This window comes from Azolla caroliniana, unplaced genomic scaffold, assembly GCF_043228905.1.
Source record: "Azolla caroliniana isolate FFs.n. ecotype wild unplaced genomic scaffold, voAzoCaro1.0.p SCAF_5, whole genome shotgun sequence".
NCBI classification, from domain to species: domain Eukaryota; kingdom Viridiplantae; phylum Streptophyta; class Polypodiopsida; order Salviniales; family Salviniaceae; genus Azolla; species Azolla caroliniana.
This window is the reverse complement of record NW_028230440.1, coordinates 24,854,188-24,862,807: the sequence shown is the minus strand read 5'-3', so window position 1 is coordinate 24,862,807 and position 8,620 is coordinate 24,854,188.

The following is an 8,620-nucleotide window of genomic DNA, read 5'->3' as shown; positions in this document are numbered from 1 at the left end:
AGTTTTGCGTACTTCGCAACTCATCATGATGTATATTAACATCAATCGGGGCTCGTGGCTGAAAACCATCCATCAACATAAAAGGACTATATCCCGTTGAGTTGTTATAAGCAAACTCCAAATTTTGGAGATAATGTTCCCATTTTGTTGGTTTTGCACCAACATATGCTCGAAGCATGTTCTTAATAATTTGCTTTACTCGTTCTATTTGTCCATCGGATTGAGGATGATCTGTGGAGCTCATGTTGAACGTAGTTTCTAACTTCTTAAAAACTTGCATCCAGAAGTCACTAGTAAATTTTGGATCTCCATCACTCACGATATCCATCGGTAAGCCATAAAAATGAAATAACTCGTCACTGAATTGGTAACCCAATTCATGAGCTGTTACCGTGGTTTTAGTAGCAATAAATCTGGCCATTTTAGTTAGTCGATCAACCACAACCCAGATGGCATCATGGCCTTTTTGGGTGCGAGGAAGGCTAACAATAAAATCCATGGATATACTTTCCCACTTATTATTGGGAATGTCCAAGGGATGTAAAAGTCATGCGGCTTTAAGTCACTCGGCTTTGTTAACCTGACATTGGTGACATTTAGTCACATAACTATGTATGTCAGGACACATCTTTGGCCAATAAAATTGAGTGGAGATGAGAACGCGTGTACGATGTATTCCAGGGTGCCCTGCTGAGGGTGCATCATGGCATTAAAAAAGAATCCTCTTTTTGACCCTGGGTAAATCTGGAACACAAACCTTCCCATTACGGTAGAGCAGACCGTTAGCAATGTGGAAGTATTCCTTCGAGGATGTGGTGGTGTTTGTTCCAAACTCAACTCTTGCCCAATATTTTGCAAAATAACTGTCATCAGGATACTTTCCTCGAAGGTGATCATAAAGATTTGATGTTATTTCAGTGAAGCTAAACATGTTAACTTCACGGATGCGACTTAGTGCATCAGCGACAGTATTCATGGAACCTTTACGATATCATATGGAAAAATCAAAGTCCTGGATGAGATCAGCCCATTGTGCCTTACGATCTTTCAGGTCTTGTTGGTCACAAAAATATTTCAAGGACTCGTGGTCCGTTGTTACCACAAAGTGATTTCCATAAAGATAATGGCGCCATGTTTTGAGCATATGTATAACTGCAAATAATTCATTTTCTTGAACGGTATACCGACATTGAGCAGAAGCAAGTTTCTTACTCTCGAATGCTATTGGTTTACTATCTTGATATAAGACAACACCTATAGCATAATCGCTTGCATCGGTTTCAACCTCAAAAGGTTTTGAAGGATCAGGTAAAAGAAGTGAAGGAGCCTTGCATACCAGGTCCTTGAGTTCCTTAAAGGCGAGGTCTAGTGTAGCATTCCAGACAATAGGTTTTGCAGACTTACATGTTTGACCTTTTAAAAGATCAGTAAACGGCGTCGTCAATTGGGAGTAATTACGAAGGGATTTTCGCAAAAACCCGACAAAACCAAGGAATGATCGAACTTCTCGAATATTCTGAAGAGTGGGCCAAAGCTCCGGATGGGACTCGATGATGAATGAAGAGGACCCGATGAGAACCGGAAGAGACCAGGAAACTGGATCGGATGGACCCGGTGTCGTGAAGATCTGTCACTAGGTGCGAATCGTGAGGCGGAACCACCGGGGTCCTGGACCGGAAGGATTCAAAGTTTGCACTAGCTTTAGTGAGAGAGTATTTAAGATAGATTGAAAGAGAGAGAGATTAAGATAAAGATTGAACGCTTGACTTTAGATTTGTGAAACAAGATATATCAATAGGATAACAAGTTTTCTTATTATTTTCCCCAAAATTGACATTCCAAAAAAAAAATTCATTCCCCACTTGCTTGATTCCTCCACTCTTTTATAGATGCCCCCATGCATATGGTGCATGTGAGGGTGCAAGTCATGCCCGGAATGCATGAAATGCATGCTTGCCATATCATCATCTAAGCTCTCATGTATGAGAATTACACGTAAAAGTATAGTAAAATATATCCCTAAAGAAATGATTTGGCTTAATGGTAAGCTTATAGACTCTCAACTTGGAGGTGCAATGTTCAAGTCTTGCATACATCCTTTTTTAAAGCACAAAATACTATTAGGCTTTTGGTCTTGTAATTACACCAAATATCTTTAAGAAACCATGCACCACAATCCATTCGATTTGCACCCGTTTGGTTCACATCCTGAGCCAGTTCTGTCATCAGTCGGTCACTGGTTGCCGCCGCCTCGGTTTTGGTTGGCCAAAACCTTTGCAAGTAGCTAGGCCACACCCATTCATTTGATTAACTCTCTATGCTCCCCACATAAACACAAAATAATAACTTTTGGCTTTGCTTTATATATTGTACGATCCTTGTTTGTCCTATCTATGTGGGACATCTCACAGGTTTGTTTCTTTTCTTTTCTTTTCTTTTTTCGCAATTTCATACCCACATAACTTCACACTTAGTTGACCGTTTGTTATGTAGCAAAGTGCATTCAAAAGCTCTTCAAGACCTCCATCTTTTTGTATCTAGATATTGAACTTATTTAAAATAGTATCTTCACTATTATTGTTTCATATTTCGTGAGAAGAACCACACTCGATTTCGTATGTTCCTCACAAGTTTCACACTATCGTCGAAAATCTTCACGACACCGGTGAGAACCAGAAGAGATCCGGAAAACGGATCGGTTAGACCCGGTGAGAACCGAAAGAGAAGACATATTTGTAAATATGTTTTGGATAAGCCTATTGAGGCTATATTTGTAAATAGCCCTATGTTCATATAAGTATAAATATGACTTAGGGCAATCACTTTAGAGTGGTCGTAGTCATATTGTTGTATGTGTATAACTGTTGTATAGAGAGAGAGGAAGAGAGTGAGAGAGTGAGATACAGAGCAATACTCAGTTGTAACCGCTGCTTGGCGAAGGTACAAAGCTCGAGGTAGTTGCCTCCGAGTCTCTAATTGTACCGTTCTCATATGGTGATAATTGGAGTCTGTGGGCTCCCGTGGTTTTTCCCATTCATGGTTTTCCACATAAACATCCTGTGTACTTCCTTTTGGTGTACGAGTATTCATCTCTATTCCCATTTCTGTGTTTTCATTCTCATTGAAGTGATTCAAGACTTGGTTGTGGCCAAGCAATAGTCCGCGCTATTCTCTACAGAAACCGCAATGTTGAAACGTGCATCATTGAAAGAAAATAGCCCGGTTTCTTTTTCAAAGGCAACAAACCAATCTATGATGCAACTAATTCAGAAATCGAGAGTACAAGACAAAGGGAAAAGTAAAGTCTAGCAGACAATTGGTAATGTGCAATCAAACCTGCACGATTTGAAACAAGCCTTTGATGTGGACAAAGAGAACAATGAAGGTTGGCAAATATCTAAGAAATCCTTTCGAAGTAAGACGCTTGTGGTGGTGAGAAACTACACTCACACACTTGAGAATCAAGGTTCATCTTTACAAATTAATGCTTCAATGCTCTCTTCAATCTCGGAAGCATGGAAAAGGGTGAGTAGAGGCTCATATGTGGACATTTACAAAGATGGATCAAATGCAGATATTAGGCTTCATGCAAATAAGCATGGCGGTGATACTAATATGTAGTCAGATTAGTATTTTGCTTTGTTTTATATCTTCAACCATAATAACCATGCATAAACAAGTCAAATGTGTCTCCTTCAATATACGGGGTCTTTGTAACCCTAGTAAATGGAAATTATTTTGGAACTATATTACCTCTTCTCAAGCAGATGTAATTTGTGTTCAAGAACATAAACAAGTTGAATTCAGTGGTTAACTTGGTACATTTCGAGGTTTTGACATTTTCTATGCAGGACAAGGTACAACATCTGGAGTGCTTATGGTAATAAAACATGAGCTAAATCCTACGGTTGCCTATAATGATCAACATGGGAGGTGGATGGTTGTGCAATGCATGATAAATGGTGAGACATATGATTTTGGTGGAATATATGCCCCGAATGCCTTAAGGGATAGATCTTTACTTTGGCAAGACATTTGTGCTTATCCATGGCCACAAAATGCATTTATATGTGGCGATTTCAACAACTCTCCAAATGCAAGTGATAACACTAGTGGGCACTCACATATGTTGAGAGAGGAACAAGGTCAGTGGTATAATATGCAAAGCTCATTGGATTAGGGGCATTTATGGCAAATGACACACCCACATGTTCCTGGTTTTACCTTTCATCACACCACCCACTCCGCATACTATGCAAGGCTTGATAGATGGTATTTGTTGCATGCTAGTCGGTATGAAAATTTCACATGTACAATGCATATAGATCATGCTTTGCAGTTATCAGATCATGCTCCTGTCTGGCTAGACCTTGATTTTGGGAATCATTCCTATGAAGTACATCTCCAAAGGAAGAGACTTATGCTCATTAACAACAGTTACCTCAAGCATGAACTCTTCAAGAGGATGGTCTATGACATAATACCTCCTCTTTATGTAGAAGTCAACATAGATGTTGATATAGCATGGGTACATTTTGTACATAGATTACAAACAATAATACAAGAGTATGGGCAGTGGTATGTCTCAAGACAGAGAGATTACACTCAACAAGCCAAATTTACTTGGCAAGCCCTAACGGAGTTAGCACATAGAAGATCTTTGACTTTACATGAAGAGGATGCATTATGTATGGCCAAAGACACATTGATGCTACATGACAAAAATAAATTGGAAAAATGGCAAGTTAGGTCAAGACAAATTCTATTGAAAGACAAAGGATGCTCTTCTAAATCCTTCTTCAAAAGGTTGCATTTAATACGCCAAAGGGAATCCATTAATTTCATCAAAACTGGTGATGATTTGTGGACTACAAACCGACTTGAACTAGCCAAGGAATGTGTAACTCACTTCTCTCACATATTTGAGAACAATGTCGTTGTTACAGATGCAGTTAAACAAGCTAGAGATACATTCTTGTCACTAGTTCAACCCACTATTTGTGTTGATAAAGCTATTGCTTTGGATGCAACATTCACAATGGAGGGGCTCTTGGTGGCTCGAAAGGGCCTCGGGAAAGGCAAAGCGCCTGGTTGGGATGGTATTACGTTAGAGTTCATTACAGAATTTTGGGATGTTCTTAAGGATTTAATCCTATCTATGGCAAATAATGCTTGGCAACAATGGGATATGCCGATCTCATGGAAAGAAGGTTTGGTCAAATTAATACCCAAAAAGAAACTGCGTGAATCTTTTTCGGATTGGTGACCAATCACTCTCATGCGAGTGATCTACAAACTTATTGCAAAGATAATGCTAATCGTATTAAGGACACTTTGTTGGGATGCATACACGTAAACCAATACGGGTTCATTCCTCGAAGGCAAATTACAGATAATATTGTTAATGCTTATATTGGAATGGAGTATGCCAAATACACCAAACAAGATGTATTGCTCATGCAAATTGACATTGAAATGGCCTTTGACAACATCCAATGGGATGTTGTGGCAGCCACAATGGTCAAACTAGGATTTGGTCCGAAAATGTCTCAAGTAATCTATTGGCTTTATGGGTCTAGCACATCTTCATGCATTATTGAGGGTGAATTGACAGATTCGTGGAGCTTAGCCAAATCAATACGGCAAGGTTGTCCTGTAAGTGCATTGTTGTATGCAATCGCAACTCATCCACTATTATTGTACATGGATCATCTAGTATCAATTGGTCAACTTCATGGTTTGCAAATGAAAGACGGACATGATTTCGTCACTCAAGCATATGCAGATGATACATCATTCCTATCACAAAACAATCCAAATGATATGAGGGTGATTATGGATGTCCTCAAATTGTATGGATTGGTTGTTGGATTGCATGTTAACTTCAACAAGTCCAAACTTCTACCCTTGACACCATATAGTTGGCATCAACTTTTGTGGCCATGTCAGGTTTTTAGCCCAAATGAAATGGTTAGACATCTTGGCTATCCATTGGGATGGAATGCAATAGGGAAAAGAAAGGCTAAATGGGTTCTGCAAAAAGTGAGACAAAAGTTAAGCTATTGGAAGATTGCAACATGGCCACTCCATGTCAGATTGAGGATAGTGCAATCAATATTCATGGCTTATATGCAGTATTACTTAATTATGATTGATTGGCCAAAACACATGATACAAAAGATTAACTCAGAAATCATAAGTATCTTTTGGTGCTCTAAGCAGTCGCATAGAGGTATACGACTTTTATCACTAGAGAAGATATGCACTCCACAATTGAATGGAGGGCTAAATTTTCTTAATTTGCATTTGCATATGTTGGCTAGAAAAGCTACTTTATTGCCGAAATTTGTTGAAAAAACATTGCCTTGTGCAAGAATGTTATCAGATATGTTTGATCATTTGAAAACTAAGTCATTTGGCTCATGGGACACTAATCATTGGGATGTAGTGTTTGGAAAGCTTGACGGGCACATCAAAGGTTGTACGTTTAGCTCAAAGCTTCTAAAGCACTGGAAGGTCGTATTGCACCACATAAAATGGTGAGGTAGGAATTTAGAATTAGTGAACTCTTTACGCCTTAAAAGCTTACACTGGAGTGCTATATTCCCACAGTCATTAGCTGAACAAGAACCTAGGAAAGCTTATTTTTTAGCAAAGAAGGGGCTGAAATCAATTGCAGATGTGGTAAATGACCAAGGTCACTAATTACACTTCAATGACATGACATGTCGTTATAATCTTGGGCCACATCATCGCGTTATATGGAATCAAGTCACTGAGTTGGTGCTTTCCTTAGTACCTATGCCACCTCTCAATGGAGATCGCAGCATTCAGGATTGGATGTTACAAAAAGGGAACATTGTTATTCCAATGCATAACATTACAACACATTCAGTGTATATGTTGTTGCAACCTATCCCATGGTTTCACAAAAATGCAAACGCATTATGGAACCTACACAAAACGCAGTCCTGGTGGCATAACAAGCTTGTAAGCTTATAGAGCTTTGGTCTTCCACTTAAGCAACAGGTATTCCTATGGAGATGCTTATTGGGTGTGCTCCCGACTGGGTCGAATCTTCAAAAGAGACCGATAGCCTCGCCGCATTGTGCAAGATGTGGTGGACGATTGGAAACAGTCCCACACTTATTATGGACTTGTTCATTCACTACAACATTTGTACAAAAACTAAGTACATCTCTTTATCACAAATTTCCTGGCCAAAGGTTTGGTAAACACTTTTGGATATTTGGACAAATTCCATGTGCCCTATCCGACAATGCCTATTTTCTCCAATGGACATGATTTTGGGCACTTTGGACCATTTGGACAGCCCGCAATAATAATGTCTTTGATCGGAACCAACTACATGAAGTTAGCTTCTTTAAGCAATCCCTCGGGCAATCTCTATTTTATTGTCTACAACTTAGAGACATCACACTCCAAATTTACAACCTTTGCTTTGAGTGCTTTTAAGCCCTTAGTGTCTAATCGACACTTGTATATTTTTCTTTATTCTTTGTGGGTTTTCATCTCACTTTGAGGTTTCCCACTAGTAATAAAATTGTTACTAAAAAAAAAAAAAGGTTACCGACAATCATATTGCATGGCAGCTCAAGTGGTTGTGGTTAGTTTAAAGTTCATTATGATGGAAAACACTCCTCTTTTATGGGTTTTATTATCTTGTACTCTACACCAACAGAAGTATGAATACGATGAACATCAAGATAAGGATGTCAAACACTTCCCTTTAATGGGTCCTTATTATCTTAACTTAGGCCTTACCAAGATAAGGAAGGATATCTACAAGGATGGTGATTAATGAGACGGAGCACTCTTTGGTCTCGTTATTAAAGTTAAAAATGCAAAACCCAAGTTTAGAGGCAAAGACTGATTTGATCCATGCTAAGATTGAAGGTTGAAATTTGGGTCATGACCTAAAGGGTAACTTTCTAAACAAGTTCTTCCAAACATTATTTCTACTTTTTCACAATTCTACAACTTCATCTTATATGTTATACTGATGGCAGAAGCAGTTCATAGAAATACTTTGAAAGCTCTACTTATGAGCAATTGTTCCACCAGTTAATCATTGAATCCAATTTCATTGTATCTATATAGCCAAAAAGACATTTATGGTGGCTCCTCACCATCTCATAGTGAACAACATGCAAATCTCCGCTGTATTCATATATATCACTGATGTACTTATAGATTCTGACGTAATTGGAAGTGCGGCAAAAGAATTTTTTGATCATGCAATTTAAAATGTTTTGAGATTTGAAAAAAGTTTCTTCAGTGATGGCTGCAACAGCAGAAAAGATAAATTTAAACAAGATATAAATTGAATCAGTGAACCAGCTCATTTTTGGGACTCTTCATATGATGCTGTATTAGATATATATATTACAGAGTAAAACCATAATCAGAGAAGCATACAACTGTTGAGATTTGTGTCTTTGCTTTCAATTAGTGGCAACGTTCCAAGACTGCATGAATGTAAATGGCTAACTAATGAAAATTTCTCCATAAATAACAGGAATCCAGATGGAAAAAAACATGAAACAAATCTCTATATAAGTTCATAAACAAAAGTGGAGAGCTGAAATTTCAGTAAATC